Genomic DNA, 19,758 nt, shown 5'->3' with positions numbered 1-19,758 from the left:
ACAGGCCCCCTACCCCAACACAACAACACGACAGGCCCACTACCCCAACACAACAACATGACAGGCCCACTACCCCAACACAACAACATGACAGGCCCCCTACCCCAACACAACAACACGACAGGCCCACTACCCCAACACAACATGCCCACTACTCCAACACAACAACACGACAGGCCCCCTACCTCAACACAACAACACGACAGGCCCACTACCCCAACACAACAACATGACAGGCCCACAACCCAAACACAACAACACGACAGGCCCACTACCCCAACACAACAACATGACAGGCCCACTACCCCAACAAAACAACATGACAGGCCCACTACCCCAACAAAACAACATGACAGGCCCACTACCCCAACACAACAACATGACATGCCCACTACCCCAACACAACAACATGACAGGCCCACTACCCCAACACAACAACATGACAGGCCCACTACCCCAACAAAACAACATGACAGGCCCACTACTCCAACACAACATGATGACAGGCCAACTACCCCAACACAACAACATTACAGGCCCACTACCCCAACACAACAACACGCCAGGTCCACTACCCCAACACAACAGGCTCACTACCCCAACACAACAACACGACAGGCCCACTACCCCAACACAACAACACGACAGGCCCACTACCCCAACACAACAGGTCCACTACCCCAACACAACAACACGATAGGCCCACTACCCCAACACAACAGGCCCACTACCCCAACACAACAACATGACAGGCCCACTACCCCAACACAACAACATGACAGGCCCACTACTCCAACATACCAGCTCCACTAGCCCAACACAACAACATGACAGGCCCACTACTCCAACACAACAGGACCACTACCCTAACACAACAACATGACAGGCCCACTACTCCAACACAACAGGACCACTACCCCAACACAACAACATGACAGGTCCACTACCCAAACACAACAACATCACATGCCCACTACCCCAACACAACAACACGACAGGCCCACTACAACAGGACCACTACCCCAACACAACAACATGACAGGCCCACTACTCCAACACAACAGGACCACTACCCCAACACAACAACATGACAGGCCCACTACCCCAACATGACAGGCCCACTACCCAAACACAACAACATGACAGGCCCACTACCCAAACACAACAACACAACATGCCCACTACCCCAACACAACAACACAACATGCCCACTACCCCAACACAACATGCCCACTACCCCAACACAACAACACGACAGACCCACTACCCCAACACAACAGCACGACAGGCCCACTACCCAAACACAACAACACGACAGGCCCGCTACCCCAACACAACAACACGACAGGCCCACTACTCCAACACAACAACATGACAGGCCCACTACCCCAACACAACAACATGACAGGCCCACTACCCCAACACAACAGACCCACTACCCCAACACAACAACATGACAGGCCCATTACCCCAACACAACAGGCCCACTACCCCAACACAACAACACGACAGGCCCACTACCCCAACACAACAGGCCCACTACCCCAACACAACAACACAACCGGCCCACTACCCCAACACAACAACATGACAGGCCCATTACCCCAACACAACAACACGACAGGCCCACTACCCCAACAAAACAACATGACAGGCCCACTACTCCAACACAACAACATGACAGGTCCACTACCCCAACACAACAGGTCCACTACCCCAACACAACAACATGACAGGCCCACTACCCCAACACAACAACATGACAGGTCCACTATCCCAACACAACATGCCCACTACTCCAACACAACAACACGACAGGCCCACTACCCCAACACAACAACATGACAGGCCCACTACTCCAAGACAACAGCTCCACTACCCCAACACAACAACATGACAGGCCCACTACCCCAACACAACAACATGACAGGCCCACTACCCCAACATGACAGGACCACTACCCCAACACAACAACACGACAGGCCCACTACCTCAACACAACATGCCCACTACCCCAACACAACAACAAGACAGGACCACTACCCCAACACAACAACACGAGAGGCCCACTACCCAAACACAACAACACGACAGCCCCGCTACCCCAACACAACAACATGACAGGCCCACTACCCCAACACAACAACATGACAGGCCCACTACCCCAACACAACAACATGACAGGCCCACTACCCCAACAAAAGAACATGACAGGCCCAGTACCCCACCACAACAACACGCCAGGTCCACTACCCCAACACAACATGCCCACTACTCTAACACAACAACACGACAGGCCCCCTACCCCAACAACACGACAGGCCCACTACCCCAAAACAACAACACGCCAGGTCCACTAACCCAACACAACAGGCCCACTACCCCAACACAACAACACGACAGGCCCATTACCCCAACACAACAACACGACAGGCCCACTACCCCAACAAAACAACACGACAGGCCCACTACCCCAACACAACAACATGACAGGCCCACTACCCCAACACAACAACATGACAGGCCCACTACCCCAACAAAACAACATGACAGGCCCATTACCACAACACAACAACACGACAGGCCCACTACCCCAACAAAACAACATGACAGGCCCACTACCCCAACACAACAACAAAACAGGCCCACTACCCCAACAAAACAACATGACAGGCCCACTACTCCAACACAACAACATGACAGGCCCACTACCCCAACACAACAACATGACAGGCCCACTACCCCAACACAACAACACGCCAGGTCCACTACCCCAACACAACATGCCCACTACTCCAACACGACAGGCCCCCTACCCCAACACACCAGGCCCACTACCCCAACACAACAACATGACAGGCCCACTACTCCAACACAACAGGCCCACTACCCCAACACAACAACATGACAGGCCCACTACTCCAACACAACAGGCCCACTACCCCAACACAACAACATGACAGGCCCACTACCCCAACACAACAACATGACAGGTCCACTACCCCAACACGACATGCCCACTACTCCAACACAACAACACGACAGGCCCCCTACCCCAACACACCAGGCCCACTACCCCAACACAACAACATGACAGGTCCACTACCCCAACGCAACCGGCCGACCACTACCCCAACACAACAACATGACAGGCCCACTACCCCAACACAACAGGCCCACTACTCCAACACAACAGGTCCACTACCCCAACACAACAACATGACAGGCCCACTACTCCAACACAACAGGCCCACTACCCCAACACAACAACATGACAGGCCCACTACCCCAACATGACAGACCCACTACCCCAACACAACAACATGACAGGTCCACTACCCCAACACAACAACACAACAGGCCCACTACCCCAACATAACATGACAGGCCCACTACCCCAACACAACATGACAGGCCCACTACCCCAACACAACATGACAGGCCCACTACCCCAACACAACATGACAGGCCCACTACCCCAACACAACATGACAGGCCCACTACCCCAACACAACATGACAGGCCCACTACCCCAACACAACATGACAGGCCCACTACCCCAACACAACAGGCCCACTACCCCAACAAAACATGACAGGCCCACTACCCCAACACAACACAACAGGCCCACTACCCCAACACAACAGGCCCACTACCCCAACACAACAGGCCCACTACCCCAACACAACAGGCCCACTACCCAAACACAACAGTACAAAGCGGGCATGGGGGGGCACAACAGTGTTTAATAGATCTGGTAGAATAGAACAATAAAGAACAATGGCCATGCCAGCTTTGGCATAATGATCAGTGTTAGTCCAACGGTGTGGTCACTGGTTACACTGATTCAGCAGCACCAGGCCCTGGTATGCAGAGAGGGCGATACTACTGCAACCACTGGCAGAGCCTGAGACAACAGAACACTATACAAGACAGATCCTGGAACTGTTAAACTGACAGCTAACTCCTTCTGTAAACACACATGTGTATAAATAACCTATCTTAGAACCAGTGCTCTTGTTTGACCACCTGTGGTTGGTTTGTGTCCCTGTGCATTCTGCAGCCTACTGTCTCGGTACTCCCCGTGTCCTGGGTGACAGTCGTGGGAGGTGGGAAGCATCGTGTCCTGGGTGACAGTAGTGGGAGATTGGAAGCATCGTGTCCTGGGTGACAGTAGTGGGAGGTCGGAAGCATTGTGTCCAGGGTGACAGTAGTGGGAGGTCGGAAGCATCGTGTTTTGGGTGACAGTAGTGGGAGGTCGGAAGCATCGTGTCCTAGGTGACAGTAGTGGGAGGTCGGAAGCATCGTGCCCTGGGTGACAGTAGTGGGAGGTCGGAAGCATCGTGTCCTGGGTGACAGTAGTGGTAGGTGGGAAGCATCGTGTCCTGGGTGACAGTAGTGGGAGGTCGGAAGCATCGTGTCCTGGGTGACAGTCGTGGGAGGTCGGAAGCATCGTGTCCTGGGTGACAGTAGTTGGAGATCGGAAGCATCGTGTCCTGGGTGACAGTAGTGGGAGATCGGAAGCATCGTGTCCTGGGTGACAGTAGTGGGAGATCGGAAGCATCGTGTCCTGGGTGACAGTAGTGAGAGATCGGAAGCATCGTGTCTTGGGTGGCAGTAGTGGGAGATCGGAAGCATCGTGTCCGGGGTGACAGTAATGGGAGATTGGAAGCATCGTGTCCTGGGTGACAGTAGTGGGAGATCGGAAGCATCGTGTCCTGGGTGACAGTAGTGGGAGATCGGAAGCATCGTGTCCTGGGTGACAGTAGTGGGAGATCGGAAGCATCGTGTCCTGGGTGACAGTAGTGGGAGATCAGAAGCATTGTGTCCTGGGTGACAGTAGTGGGAGATCAGAAGCATCGTGTCCTGGGTGACAGTAGTGGGAGATTGGAAGCATCGTGTCCTGGGTGACAGTAGTGGGAGATCAGAAGCATCGTGTCCTGGGTGACAGTAGTGGAAGATTGGAAGCATCGTGTCCTGGGTGACAGTAGTGGGAGATCGGAAGCATCGTGTCCTGGGTGACAGTAGTGGGAGATCAGAAGCATCGTGTCCTGGGTGACAGTAGTGGGAGATCAGAAGCATTGTGTCCTGGGTGACATTAATGGGAGATCAGAAGCATCGTGTCCTGGGTGACAGTAGTGGGAGATCGGAAGCATTGTGTCCTGGGTGACAGTAGTGGGAGATCAGAAGCATCGTGTCCTGGGTGACAGTAGTGGGAGATCAGAAGCATCGTGTCCTGGGTGACAGTAGTGGGAGATCAGAAGCATTGTGTCCTGGGTGACAGTAGTGGGAGGTCGGAAGCATCGTGTCCTGGGTGACAGTAGTGGGAGATTGGAAGCATCGTGTCCTGGGTGACAGTAGTGGGAGATCGGAAGCATTGTGTCCTGGGTGACAGTAGTGGGAGATCAGAAGCATCGTGTCCTGGGTGACAGTAGTGGGAGATTGGAAGCATCGTGTCCTGGGTGACAGTAGTGGGAGATCAGAAGCATCGTGTCCTGGGTGACAGTAGTGGGAGATCAGAAGCATCGGCGGAGTGGCAGACCACTGGTTCAACAGCCTCTCATCTGCTTGGCCTGTCCAATGGGCCTGTTTGGATTGGGACGACCCATAAAGTTCAGTGTGGAGTTGAACTGTCACCGTCAGACAGGAGCTGTTGACTGTTACTCGTTACACCCCGATGATTTATCAGGTATTTCCAGTGCATAGAGAGGAGAGATAATGAGAGCAGGGTGATGCCGGGCTGATAAACTTGGTGAATACAGAAGTGCTGAAGGCAGTTGAAGATGTAAATGAGGCTGTAAGGACCAGCGAACGTCTTTGTCCCTCCTTTTCACTTGTTTGTTTAACCAGAGGCCAAGACAGGAAGCCAGCCCACACAACTCTGCTGTCCCCATGGCAACCCCACTGTTAATTGTGGCACAACTACTCACAGAGCTCTTTAGAGAGAAGGGGAGAGGTGGGGACAAGCATGTATGTGTGTTTGTGTGTGTGTGGGTTTGCGGGTTTGTTTGCGGCTGTGTATTATGCATGCCAGTGTGTATGTGTAAATGTTTGCGGTCTTTTTTGTGTAATGTAACAGTGTTTGTTCACCTTATACATATTGTGGTTGTATTACTCTACATATCTGTACATGTGCTGTGTATAGCTAGAGCTGTATTTTGACTCTCACTGTGTAGTGGTAGAGTCCTCGATCCCACAAGATGGCCTTACTGACAAAGGACAGAAAACAATGTGCCTGGGAAACAGACAGGACAACAGACATCAGCCAATAAAGTAAATTGAATTGAATTGATAGAGAGAGACAGAGACACAGAGACAGAGAGACAGAGAGACAGATACAGAGACACAGAGACAGAGAGAGAGAGCTCCATAGACATCCCTGTGAAACCCCTCCTGGTGCATCAATCGCCCCTCTGTCTCTATAATGAGCTAGTCTGTACCACTATTCCACTACTCAAGGCTCCAGCAGTGGGGCTCTACTGTAGCACAGACTGGACACTTCATCATAGTGATAGCCAATTGGAATGTCTCCATTCAAACACATCCTTGCACTATCTGTTCAGTTATCAAACTGCTTTTGGTTTGACACTTTTTGGTCCATGTGTGACTTAACAGCCCTTCTTTTACCAGCTCGGCTCCATGGGATGGACAGCACAGTGTCTGGGTGTGTCCATCAGTCTGACCCATGGGGCACTATGTTAAGCTCATCAATCACCAAGAGACGTGCACACATCACCATCAAAAACCCAGCCGCAGTCCCCAGTGGAGCTCATCCATCTCTCTTTGCAGTGGGTGGCAGCTCCCAGAGCCCCTGAGTCAGCTCAAGGCCTGGACCACTCCAGGGTGTGAGAGGGGAGATCGTCCCAGGTCTCACCCCTCATTCATGGGCCGTAACCCCGCAGCAGAGTGGGTGACGGGGCACAAGGGCTTCAGAAGGAGGAGTACAATGGAACTTGCCTTGTGAGAGGACTGCTCTGACCCCCAGCCCCCCTTTGAGAGCCGTGTGGTGGACCTTCCTGACCTGTGCCAGCTTGTGCCAGTCTGCTCTCAAGATGGGAAATGAAATGCTAAATTAACCAACCCATGCTTTGATGCAGAAAGTGGCTACAGGGCAGCATCGGGTCTGCCCATCAACAAGACCTGGAGCTACAGGGCAGCATCGGGTCTGCCCATCAACAAGACCTGGAGCTACAGGGCAGCATCGGGTGTGCCCATCAACAAGACCTGGAGCTGCAGGGCAGCGTCGGGTCTGCCCATCAACAAGACCTGGAGCTACAGGGCAGCGTCGGGTCTGCCCATCAACAAGACCTGGAGCTGCAGGGCAGCGTCGGGTCTGCCCATCAACAAGACCTGGAGCTGCAGGGCAGCGTCGGGTCTGCCCATCAACAAGACCTGGAGCTACAGGGCAGCGTCGGGTCTGCCCATCAACAAGACCTGGAGTGACAAGTTATCTTTGTACGTATGAGCCTCTCCTGCTCTGTACAACAATGAACATCACCTACAGATGATTACAGACATTATGTCGGACAATATTTTTTAAATAAGTCCACTTATTAGAAAAAACACACCACAATATGCTCAGCCATTAATGGCGGCCCATCTGAATAACTACCAGGAGATGGACAAGGACCAATTTCCCCATAAATTGTGAGTGTCTTAGTTATGACAGAATGACCTTGTTGTCACTAATTACACATTGAATGTGGATGTTTAGTGTTTTACCCAGACTCCTTTTGCACAGCTACCAAATATGTCCTATTTCACCAGACTGCCAGACCAGTGCTGTGATGAATAAGGACCAGAACTCATTCCCAGTCATGAACTGTGCTGCTGGGAGAGGCCCTGAGCCCTGAGCCTGCTACTAAACATGAGAGTTGAGCCAGAGGGCCAGAGGGCACACAGATGATAATTACATGTCATATTAATGGTGTAAAACTACACCCCACTAACCACTAACCACTAACAAGCGTGTTCAGGGTAGTCTGGCCACAAGCATATTTTTTTATACCCTGTTTCCTCCCTGAATTAGGTCCTTTGGCTCATCTCTGCAACTCCTCAATGGGCTCATGAGAGGCGATTGTGAAGGTGGAGTCATGCGTCCCCTGAAACACGATCGTCTGGCCGAAAACTTCTTATCACACTGCTCGCTTAACCCAGATGTCAGCCGCACCAATGTGTCGGAGGAAACACCGTTCAACTGACGACCGAAGTCAGCTTGCAGGCGCCCGGCTCTGTCACAAGGAGTCGCCAGAGCACGAAGAGACAAGGAAAGCCCCACCGGTCACACCCTCCCCTACCCTGGACGGCCCTGGGCCTATGGGACTCCAGGTCACGGCCGTTTGTGACACAGCCTGGGATCAAACCCTAAGCTGTAGTGGCGCCTCAGCACTGCGGTGCAGTGGTTTTGACCGCTGCGTCACCCAGCACCCCCTCCTAATTTACTTGTTGATGCCATTTCATCATCATTGACCCGTCATCACAAAACACATAATCCCGGTGAGGGTTGTCTAAAGTGATTGGCGTTCCCTTTTCCTTGTCTAATTCAGATGATGAGATTAGGTAGATTACCGGCAGATGGAGTTTCCACAAGTTTGTGTCTCAAGGACGGCCCACCCCCCCTCCTCTCCACCGACAGCAGGCCCTTCCTGCCAGGGGGGCGCTGTTTACCGCTGCATAGCCGCAGCGTGGGCTGCCAGGCTCCTGGCCTCAGAGGGTAGGAAATGCAGACTTGCTGGTCCAGGGGCAGTGACAGGGGAAATATGTTGGGAGCTTATCAATAACGAGTAGGTGGAAAAGGGGAGATCAAATTACCAATTAAGGGCTAATCGCCAAAGTGGTGGCTGGTCTCGCTCCCTCTACCCTCGCTGTCTCCTCTCTACCCTCTTTCTCCCATCCCACTTTCCCTTGTCCTCTCAGATTTTCGTGGCCATCTGCCTGTGTTTCTCAGGGGATCCCTTTCTCTCCTGAGTGCTAGACGGGATGTTTTATTAATTCACTTTCACCTGATTACACTCTCTCTGTGAGCCAGTGTACATTAATAGGCATTTCATCAACGTTTAATCAAGGCTGCAGCAAAGCGAACCGAGATCCAGGGATCAGAGTATCCTGGTCAGAGCATCCTGTTGAGGTCAGCAATAAAGGGCCAATACAGGGACATATGATTGCATTAGGGAGCACGCACACACATAACAAGCCTCATGAGAACTGATACTACAGACAGAGACGCAAAATAATATTGTAAATACACGCCGCAGCAATTGAGCAACGTTGCACACGCAATTCAGCAATGTCGCACACTCCAACAAAGGACTACCATAGAAACACAAAGGACTACCATAGAAACACAAAGGACTACCATAGCAACACAAAGGACTACCATAGAAACACAAAGGACAAGAACAACACACTAAGCGCGCACCGGAGGAACCACAGGTGTCGGAATACAATGAGAGCATTATACGACGCAAGATGGAACCGCGGACGAGGAGATCGGGTTCAGAAGACAATCATGCACACGGCAAACCTATTACGGCCACACAAAAGAGCAGGGTTAGCTCCCCAGCATGGACCGGACCAGGTTAAAATTAAAGACAAAACCAGAGAGCAGCCAGATCCAAAAGAGAAAGCCCAGGGTCAGCTATAATGAGAGCTGAATGTGATCATCCAACCGGTCCTGTTTAATGGGGTTCATCCCTGCAAGGTCTGTGTCCTGCCTCTGGTGTGTGTACACGTTTGGTTGTGGGTCAGGGGGCTGCAAGGGATCCGTGACCCCGAAATGACCTCTGGGAGTCAGAGGGGACCCCCACTGGCAGGACAGAGCTCTCTTTATACTTTAATCTGGTAGCACAGAGGATCAATATGGCTACCATCGGCGCTGGTGATTGTGTGAGCAGGAGTTAGCGTTCCAGCCATTTTCGGCTGCTCACCAGGTGGCTGGCGCACGGACACAAAGCCAGCATCCCTCTGCCACCCCGGTCACAATGACCTCTAGGACGGTGGCACACCACCGGCTAACCTACTTAACATTCATTAGTGTCAAAGAGGTGAACAGATGCTCAGGTCTTACAGCTCTTCTCTCTCATGTTCTCACCATGGGACTCATTGAACGAAGTTTGATGCGTTTTTCATTTGGGATATGGGAGCGGTCCGGCTTCAGTCCATTCTGCTGTTGATTAAGAGGAGAGCTGGGAGGCCAGACTCACCTTGTCCTGGTGGAGTGCTGAGCAGGAGCCATGATGCCAGGTGGTGATGTTGACTGGACATCTGGACCGGGCCAGGAGCCTGGTAGGATGGTTATTCTGGTCCTGCTGTTCTCTGTCCAGTCTGTTCCCCCAGCAAGGCTCTGGCCCTCGCTCGTTCTCAATGACCCACATGTCCCCTGAACTCATCTCTCCGACCTCTTTATTAAACTGTACATTACATTCCCTCTCTGTCGCCCCACCGAGTGAGAGGACAATGTGACATCTACAGGTCAATTCATATGGCTCATACTACAAAATATGCTCTTTCTCCTTGACGTTGATATAGCTACCTCACTCTTGCAGCGACTGAATAGACATGGGGAGGAAGAGAATGAAATACCTTCCTGTGGGAGACTGAAAATGTGTTTTCCTACGTGGATTATTGCTGTTAATAATGAGCACCTTGTTAAACCAGTCTAAGTCACTGGTGCAGGCTATTCCCCAAGTACAAACAGATGAATGTAATACAATAATAACGAACGCAGAGTTCCTTTTCGTCATAACTTTGAGGCACATTTACACACAAAAACACCTTTCATGTTCTCTTATATGTCCTTCACATTTGGGTCAGGCGGACCCCGTGATCCTCCAAAGCCATGAATGAAGATTGTCCCCAACCAAACACAAACACAAACACACACACACACACACACACACATAAAGGCCAGACCAGAAACTACAAACAGATGGACAGAGGGCTTTTCAGCTCAAATACAGAGAATAGAAATGGATCACGTTCTGGGCTGCTATAACGCTAGAGCATACATCTCCTAGCCATAATTACATTACAAGGGATATATCAATTATATCCCCTGAATATATAAATTCCCCAAATCAGACCTCATTAGTGTGAATGTGTGTGTGCCTGTGTTTGTTCTAAACAGAGACCTATCAATCAAAGCTTATTATCCAGAGTGTCCATCTTCAGTTGGATGTTTTTTAACTTAGAATTTGTTTTGAGGGGACACTTTGTAAAAAAACAAAACAGTAGTGACATATTAACTGTTGAGGACAGAGGGCGCTGTTTTCACTTTGGGGGAAAATCGTGCCCAATTTAAACGGCCTCGTACTCAATTCTTGCTCGTACAATATGCATATTATTATTACTATTGGATAGAAAACACTCTCTAGTTTCTAAAACCGTTTGAATTATATCTGTGAGTAAAACAGAACTCCTTTTGCAGCAAACTTCCTGACAAGAAGTGGAAAATCTGAAATCGATGCTCTGTTCTAGGGCCTGCCTATTAATGTCCTTGATATTTATTAGTATAGATGCACTTCATACGTCTTCCACTAGATGTCGACAGGCAGTGAGAGAAGAAATGGAGTGAATAACTTGATCTGGGGTCGAATAAAAGCTCTCGGCATGACGTGTCACCAGTTTCCTGTTTTCTGGAGAGCGCGTGAAGGGACCTGGTTTTGCCTTCTGATAAGCTGTCGTTATGGACGACTAATATCTCCGGCTTTGATTTTATTTGATACATGTGACAATATCATCGTAAAGTATGTTTTTTCAATATAGTTTTATTAGATTATTGAAATTTATTCGGGACGTTAGGCGTGTTGCGCTGTGTGCCTTTGTTCAGGAAGGACTGCTTCGCGCTACTTTGCTAGCTTTCCGTGCTAATTGACTGGAGAAGAGGACATTCTAAATCCAAACAACGATTGTTCCCGACAAAGGACCCCTTGTACAACATTCTGATGAAAGATCATCAAAAGTAGGACCCATTTTATGATGCTATTTCATATATCTGTCGAACATGTTGTACTAGTCGTTTGCGCCCAGATTTTGGGCACTCTCTCGCTATACCTAAGCTGGATGTCATAATGAAGTTATTTTTTGAATTCTAACACGGCGATTGCATTAAGAACTAGTGTATCTATCATTTTCTATACAACATGTATTTTCTAGTAACGTTTATGAATAGTTATTTGGTCAGAATAGTTGGAGTGTCAGAAAAATATCTGCACATTCTGGGAAAAAGATGCTACGTTAGCACAATGTATAACCACTGATTTCAGCTCTAAATATGCACATTTTCGAACAAAACATAAGTGTATGTATAACCTGATGTTATAGGACTGTCATCTGATGAAGGTTAGTGAAAATTAATATCTTTTGCTGGTTTATTCCCTATCGCTAACGTGCCTATTGCTATCGCTAACGTGCCTTGATGAATGAATGCGGTAGTGTGGTAGGCTATTGTAGTAAGCTAATATAATGCTATATTGTGTTTTCGCTGTAAAACACTTAAAAAATCGGAAATATTGTCTGGATTCACAAGATGTTTGTCTTTAATTTGCTGTACACCATCGATATTTCAGCAATGTTTTATGATGAGTATTTAGGTATTTGACGTTGGTGTCTGTAATTACTCTGGCTGCTTCGGTTCTATTTCTGACGGTAGCTGTGATGGTAGCTGCAATGTAAAACTGATTTATACCTCAAATATGCACATTTTTCGAACAAAACATAGATTTATTGTATAACATGTTATAAGACTGTCATCTGATGAAGTTGTTTCTTGGTTAGTTTGGTTGGTTCTTGTTTAGTTAGGTTGGCTTTGTGAATGCTACCTGTGCTGTGAAAAATGTCTGTCCTTTTTTGTATTTGGTGGTGAGCTAACATAAATATATGTGGTGTTTTCGCTGTAAAACATTTTAAAAATCGGACATGTTGACTGGATTCACAAGTTGTGTATCTTTAATTTGCTGTATTGGACTTGTTAATGTGTGAAAGTTAAATATTTCTAAAAATATCTTTTGAATTTCGCGCTCTGCCTTTTCAGTGTAATGTGGGAGGAGTTCCGCTAGCGGAACACTGGTGCCAGACAGGTTAACAAACCCCAAACCAGAGAGTAATGGTAACCGTTGTCCCTAGTAACAAGAGGCAACACCGTAACACACACTGACACACACAAGCTTTCTTTAAGGTTGTTTGATATCTTTGACAGCCTGTCTGAATTTTATGTCTAGTAGAAGCTCTTTTCAAGCTGATGAAAAGCTGAAAATGTAACACAAGTTCTTGTAAAGCTCTTTTCCTTTATAGTCCATTAACTTTGTAAAAGTTTACGTATTAGACAAAAGTATTTTCCCATATGAACTCAATAAGGAAATGAGTTGTTTTGGACAGACTAAAGCTTCATGGGTGTATCTCAGCTCCTGACCCTGCCTATACAGGTCCCTTCGTAAAGCACACTCTCCCCTTGGCTCCCTCCGTTCTGCCCAACAGGGGTCTCTGCAATGCACCTTGGGTAATCCAGATGTCACAATGCCTGTTGCTAAGACACTGCTTTGAAATGCATTGTAAAGGGAAGCACAGCCTGGGATAAGTCACTGGCAGTCTGTTTCGTGCTGTGATGTCAACACTTTTTTACGATAATGGGTCATTTCCTTTGATATAGCTTATATCATTATTATAGTTATATCACCCTTATATTATGCTTGTCTGCATGCCCCGAATTGAACTGCTGTATTTTCTTCTAAATGACACACCGCAACTGATCTGACGTCAGATCCATACCAAGTTTGATACTCCATTACAATCCACAGGTTAAGTGTTGAACTAATGGGGTAACACTTCATTTTGAGGGTCTGCCTGTATACTGGATGAACCATTACAACCCTATACCTTCTGTTACACCATTATTACCACTTTGTCATGTACTGTTCTGTTCCTAAACCCCTTATTATAAGAACCTGAAAGCACATAGAGATGCTAAACAACACGCCTTATGAATTGACTTAATCTAATGGTTTTTAAAAATGAGGTAATTAAGAAACAAGAAATATATGGCCAATATACCACGGCTAAGGGCAACGCGGTATATTGGCCATATATCACAAACCCCGGAGGTGCCTTATTGCTATTATAAACTGGTTACCAACGTAATAAGAGCAGCAAAAATAACTGTTTTGTCATACCCGTGGTATACGGCCTGATATACCACGGCTGTCAGTCAATCAGCCTTCAGGGCTCGAACCACCCAGTTTATAATAATGTTTATAACCTGTTTAGAATCAAATAAAGAGTTGCTAAGGCAATAGTATCCCCAGCACATTCACTCACAAAACATGCATATACACACATTACACGCGCAAACACACAAAGCTGACAAAGCCCAATGAAAATACCAATACAAGCACATTCGCGCTGATCTAAGGGGGAGAGACCTGCCCACTCTGTGCTGCCCATTGTTGGCAGCAGGGCTGTGAATCAAAGGGGGGCTATGACCTGGGCTGGCTCTGCCTAGCAGGACTGAGGGGAACCCTGCTACCCGGGCTCACTCCAACCCCTGGTCCCCGCTCAGCCTGGGGCACCACACTGGGCCCCCCCTCCGATACCAACGTTTCTTTCCTCATCTCATCAATCTGTCAGCTTAGCCCTGTGACACACTGCACAATATGGTCCCCGTATTCCTCCATTAGTGCCCTCTCTCTCAATATGGCCCCAGCATTTCTATATTAATGACCTCTCTCCCACTGGGCAAGGCCCCTGTTCTGCCTAGTAACAACCAACAATACTATCCACAGCCATGCACATCCTCCTCATAGACTGGGTCACTATTCACTAGAGTCTATATTCATCAATACACAAAGCTGTATGCAATAACACCCATAATGTTCTGGGTCAAACTGACATATTCAAAAACTATTCTGTGAGTGTCCCCATCAAGGAAACAGCTGGTGCATGCACGTGCAAAACTGGCACACTGGCACAAAGTAGGCCTATAAGAAAGAGTGGTATTCAAGAAACCCAAAATGCTGGTCAACAGGCCCTCACCTATTCAGTACAAGTTGGACACATGTGTATGGGGGTAACAATCAGGGAGAGAGGGAGATAAAAAGAGAGAAAAGAGAAGAGAGAGAGAGCGTGTCTCTCTTTGGAGAGCCATGCCACTCGATTGGACTCACTTTAGAAACAGACTATTCAATTCATTTCCAAGTAAGAAAAGGAGACTCCAAATTATACATGGAATCTCTTCAATGGTGATTCTCTTAAATAGCAAAAAGGGGGTAGGCTGGGGACTGTATAAATTTGACATATACAAGGTAGCAGGGCATAGTGATTGTTGCTTCCCCAAAAACTTTTTTTTCTTTCAGAAAACCCTTTCCTTGCTGAATAGGCACCTATTAGTGACTCCATTTTAGGCACAGGGCTCTTCAATGGCTCCTCACTGTGCGTCTTTATAATAGTCAGGCCTTGAATGCAGGCAGCCCCCCTCCTCCACCCCGAGCCCAGCTCCTCAGACTGTATAGATAGGTGCTGGAGGTGTGGTGGTGGCTGAGGTGGAGCGAGGTGGGGGTGAAGTGGGGTGTGCTGGGGTACTCTCGCACCCTGTTTTGAGCTCCAGGTGTGGTGGGTTAAGCACAGCGCTCTGAAGCCACTAAAGAGGACTCCATTGTACAGGCGCACACTTTCTTCGCCAGCGTTCTACATGCATTAGCTGATCTCCATAATGCTACCACCCCCCGCCCGCCCGCCTCAAAACAAGTCAGGCCTCCGGCGAATCGCTGCACACCACCTTCAAGCCCCTGTATTGTTGCTGGATTATTCTGGAGTTGGACAAAAGAAAGAGAGGAAAAGAGAGGGATGTCTGTACTTTATCTCCAGGGGAGACGGAGAGTAACGAATGAGCTTCGTTAGAGAAGTGAGTTACTACGCCGAGGGCCACACAAACACCTGCAAGAAGACAGGCACGCGCAGAGGCCAGGACAAGGTGGTCCCGTTGTTTATCTAACTGTGCTACCGGCCCTCTTCCAAAACGCCAGTATACCCCAACCTCATGTCAATCCCTCAATGTATTGTAGCCTCCACAACAATACTGTAATATTCTACCGTACATCACAATCCCTATCCACCCTTCAGTCCTCTAAAAATACTGTCCAGGACTAGTCCATCAGAATGTCCCCTGGGCCAAGATACCAACAGTCTTTGAAAGGTTTAATAATTGTCATTGTTTGTGTAAGTGTGTGTACCTGTGTGTACATGCATCTGTGTAAAAAACAGCTTTTCAAGAGGGGAGTTATAGAGTTTATGCTGATGTGTGTGTGTGTGTGTGTGTGTGTGTGTGTGTGTGTGTGTGTGTGTGTGTGTGTGTGTGTGTGTGTGTGTGTGTGTGTGTGTGTGTGTGTGTTTGAGAATACAGAGAGTGAAGTTGAGAGAGAGGGGCTGTATGATGAATATGGGGGCATTGTTCAGCCATGCTTACCTCCACGGGCAACCATCTGCTCCCTGTCAATGCGTCACCTGCTCGTCTGGGCCGTCTCCACGGAAACCGGGGGAGGGGGATTAGGAGAGGTTATGCCTTTGAAGGGAGGGGCCACAGCGACAAGCGAAGAGGAGGAGGTTGGCTGGGGAGACCAGAGGAAGGGTTACTCAGAGAATGGCGTCCTCTGGTGGAGGAAACTCTATGTCAGCGCATCACAATGTTGAATACAGGTCGAAAAGTGTTCCTGGGCAGTTCATGTGGTCAGGAAAAAACTCTTGGCCCTATAAATAACCTCTGAGCTATTCTTGTGGAATGCTAATGCCAAAATGTAAAGTCGCCGAAGTTTGTGTGGAGCTCATTTTAAGGCTTTCATTGACGTCATGCAACAGCCAGGAAAGCTGACCAATGTAGTGAACATGACTGTAGTGGCTGATTAGCTGCTGTGAAGTGATGTCCTGTCTGTGTGGGCAGCACAGTGAGACTGGTATATTGTGTGACAGAGAGCAGGAGGATGTCGGTCCATCACAGGGATCTAATTAAGGCACGCAGGTACAAACGCTGTGCAGTCTGCCTATGATCACCACCATGTAAATACAGGCCTCAGAGCAGCTTGAAAGGCGTGTGTGGGAGTTCACAATGGACCTGATGAATGCATCAGCCAGCGGCTGGAGGCAGGAAGTATTGAAACCATCAATGAACACAGGAGCAAACAACACTGGGCTTTAAGTTAAACTCTATCACCCCATCAGCTTCACTGGCAAGTTACCACACATTAAGTTACATTAATAGGTTCCCTCATTAACTTGGAATGAAATAACATGCTATTTAGCAGATAATGAACAATGAACAAACCAAAGAAACTCAGTCTCCTGGCTGGGTCGTTCACCTACACAGACAGACAAACCTTGAAACAAACAAACATGGGTGACCCTTATACTTTCATGTCTCTGGTGATATCATGGAGCTCAGATTGGAGGGATATTTCTGTAAATAATACTTTGTATATAAAGGCAGAGAAGGGATGGGTGTTGATACTGAGAGGGGTATAGAACAAAGGGGCTGGGGGGAGTGAGAGAGGGGGGTCTGGCTTCACAGTGCACACACTCACTGCTGAGGAGGAGCAGCCTGCCACACATGGACGCTCACCTGGAGCCGTTCTCCTCAGACCCACAGAGAGAGAGAGGAACACAGCCCTGGGGGACAGGAGAAAGTCTGAGTGACAGGTGAAAGTGACCAAGTCGTGGGGAGGAAACAACTATTGTGTTTGGTCAAGAGGGCCGGAGAGCCGGAGCAGAGAGATAGGGCCTGCTCAGCCGCCCGCGTCCCTCCTAAAGACGAGATCGTCAGCCAGCCTCCACACCCAGGGGCCTTTAATGGACAGAGGGGTCGGTTTAACGCACTCTCTTTACCGCATCAATAACCCCCCCCCCCCCCCCCCCCCCCCCCCCTCACACACCCACACACCCCCTTGGGTCACCAACTGCCAGGTTAGAGACATAACCAAACCCCTCTCCACCAGTACCCTTTTATGTTGTGGAAACAAACCCTACGGCTAAAACGTATCTCATCAGTTAGGCCAGTTCTATTTGAGGTCAGTTCTACTTGGACTGGTGACAGACAGACTTCCTCTTTCAGTCTAAATAAAATCTCCACTATTGAGATTTATATCTGCCTCTCTTCCTGTGACTCCAACAACTTTCGATGGTATCATGGTAGTTTCAAAATACAAACACTGCACTACCCCGACACTGACACTGATATTTCAGAATCAGATATTGTATGAAGTCAGAGAGACAACTGAATGGTGTCCAGAAAAAAACTGCACAAGTCCACCAAACACTTCAACCAAGATTCTACAGTAAAGTAGACCACGGTCTCCCATCACATGGAGTAATTATACCTCTCTATCCACCCTTCTCCCAATGGGTCTACCTACACTGGGCCTGCGTCCTCTCTGTGCTGGCCTGGGTGAGATGTGCTGTGATCCTGGGAGAGTTGCTGTCAGGGCCACGTGTAGCAGGGAGGTGGCCGGGGGTGACTTTCCTGGGTGTAAAATTCAATTATGCAGCGGGTGAGCGTGTCTGAGCGTGTCTGTTGAGAAGCGGTGGGCGCACGGCTGCCTGTTCCCAGCGTGCGGCGAGGGGGTTAAGTGCCACAGAAAGACCTCCATTATCCGAGTGAGAACAGCCCATGTGGCTGGCCGCATGGCCCCCATTCCCCTTTCACTCTCTTTACAACAGCCCTGCTGAAAGCCTCAAAGTTGAATTCTTTATCCCCCCCCCCCCTTCAATCTCTCTCCCTCTCTCTCACTCAGTTCAAAAAGAGTTTTGCACAATGCCAGTGGAAGCCCAGAGTAGATTCTTCAGCACCCCTGTGGACACTGGACTGGGGCTGGGAGACAGTGCACATGTGGACCCGATTCACAGGACTGCCGTCAATCAGGCCATAAATCAACAACATCTCTCATTCTCTCATGAAGACACAATTAAGCCTCACAACTCTATAATGCCCCCCTGTCATCTGTCTTGTCCCAACCCAGCTTCCTAGTCTAGTCTCTACAATCACACAGACTCTGCAGTTATTCAGACGAACACCACAACAACATAATTGAATCAGAGGTCTGTGTTGCATAATAATAGGGCAGATAATGACTCACAAAAGGTCTAAGAAACTCACAACAGCTGGAATACATGTGGGAAACATTCAGGGAATGGGTCCTGAGACAGGCTAAATGTTCATTCCTCACTATTTTTCACATGAAGCACACAACTGACTGAATGTCCCAGAACACATTTGGCCCAAGGAGTACTTAGTGAGAACAGATGCTCTGTGTGAGACAGAGAGAAGAGGACTGAGGCTCTATGGAACAGGCCGTTGTCCGCACACACTCGGCCACTTCACATGAAGAACGAGCAATTGTCTCCATCACCGTTAATGACGCAGTGAGTCCCCGATTTGATGTACAGTGTGAAGAACACATTGAGGAAGCGGACAGGCACATTAATGAGGTTTAATGACACCGTTATTACAGCATTGACGATCTGTGCAGCTATGCAATGGAATCCAACAGCAGTCATTGGCATGTAATGAGACAAGTGTGTAGTCACTGATATACAGTGAGATGACATATGTGCAGTCTGAAGAAATGAATGCTCTTATACAGAGGTCAAGTCGAGGTCAGACCCTCTCCTTGCATACATTTATCATCATGTCACTATCCATAATGACCACGAGTGGGTTCTCATTGTTAATAGCACATTGTTGAATTGTGAGGAGTAGGCCTATTCTATCAAATGCTTGTTTGT

The sequence above is a fragment of the Salvelinus fontinalis genome, chromosome 11, assembly GCF_029448725.1.
Source record: "Salvelinus fontinalis isolate EN_2023a chromosome 11, ASM2944872v1, whole genome shotgun sequence".
NCBI lineage: Eukaryota > Metazoa > Chordata > Actinopteri > Salmoniformes > Salmonidae > Salvelinus > Salvelinus fontinalis.
Note: the sequence above shows the minus strand (reverse complement) of the source record.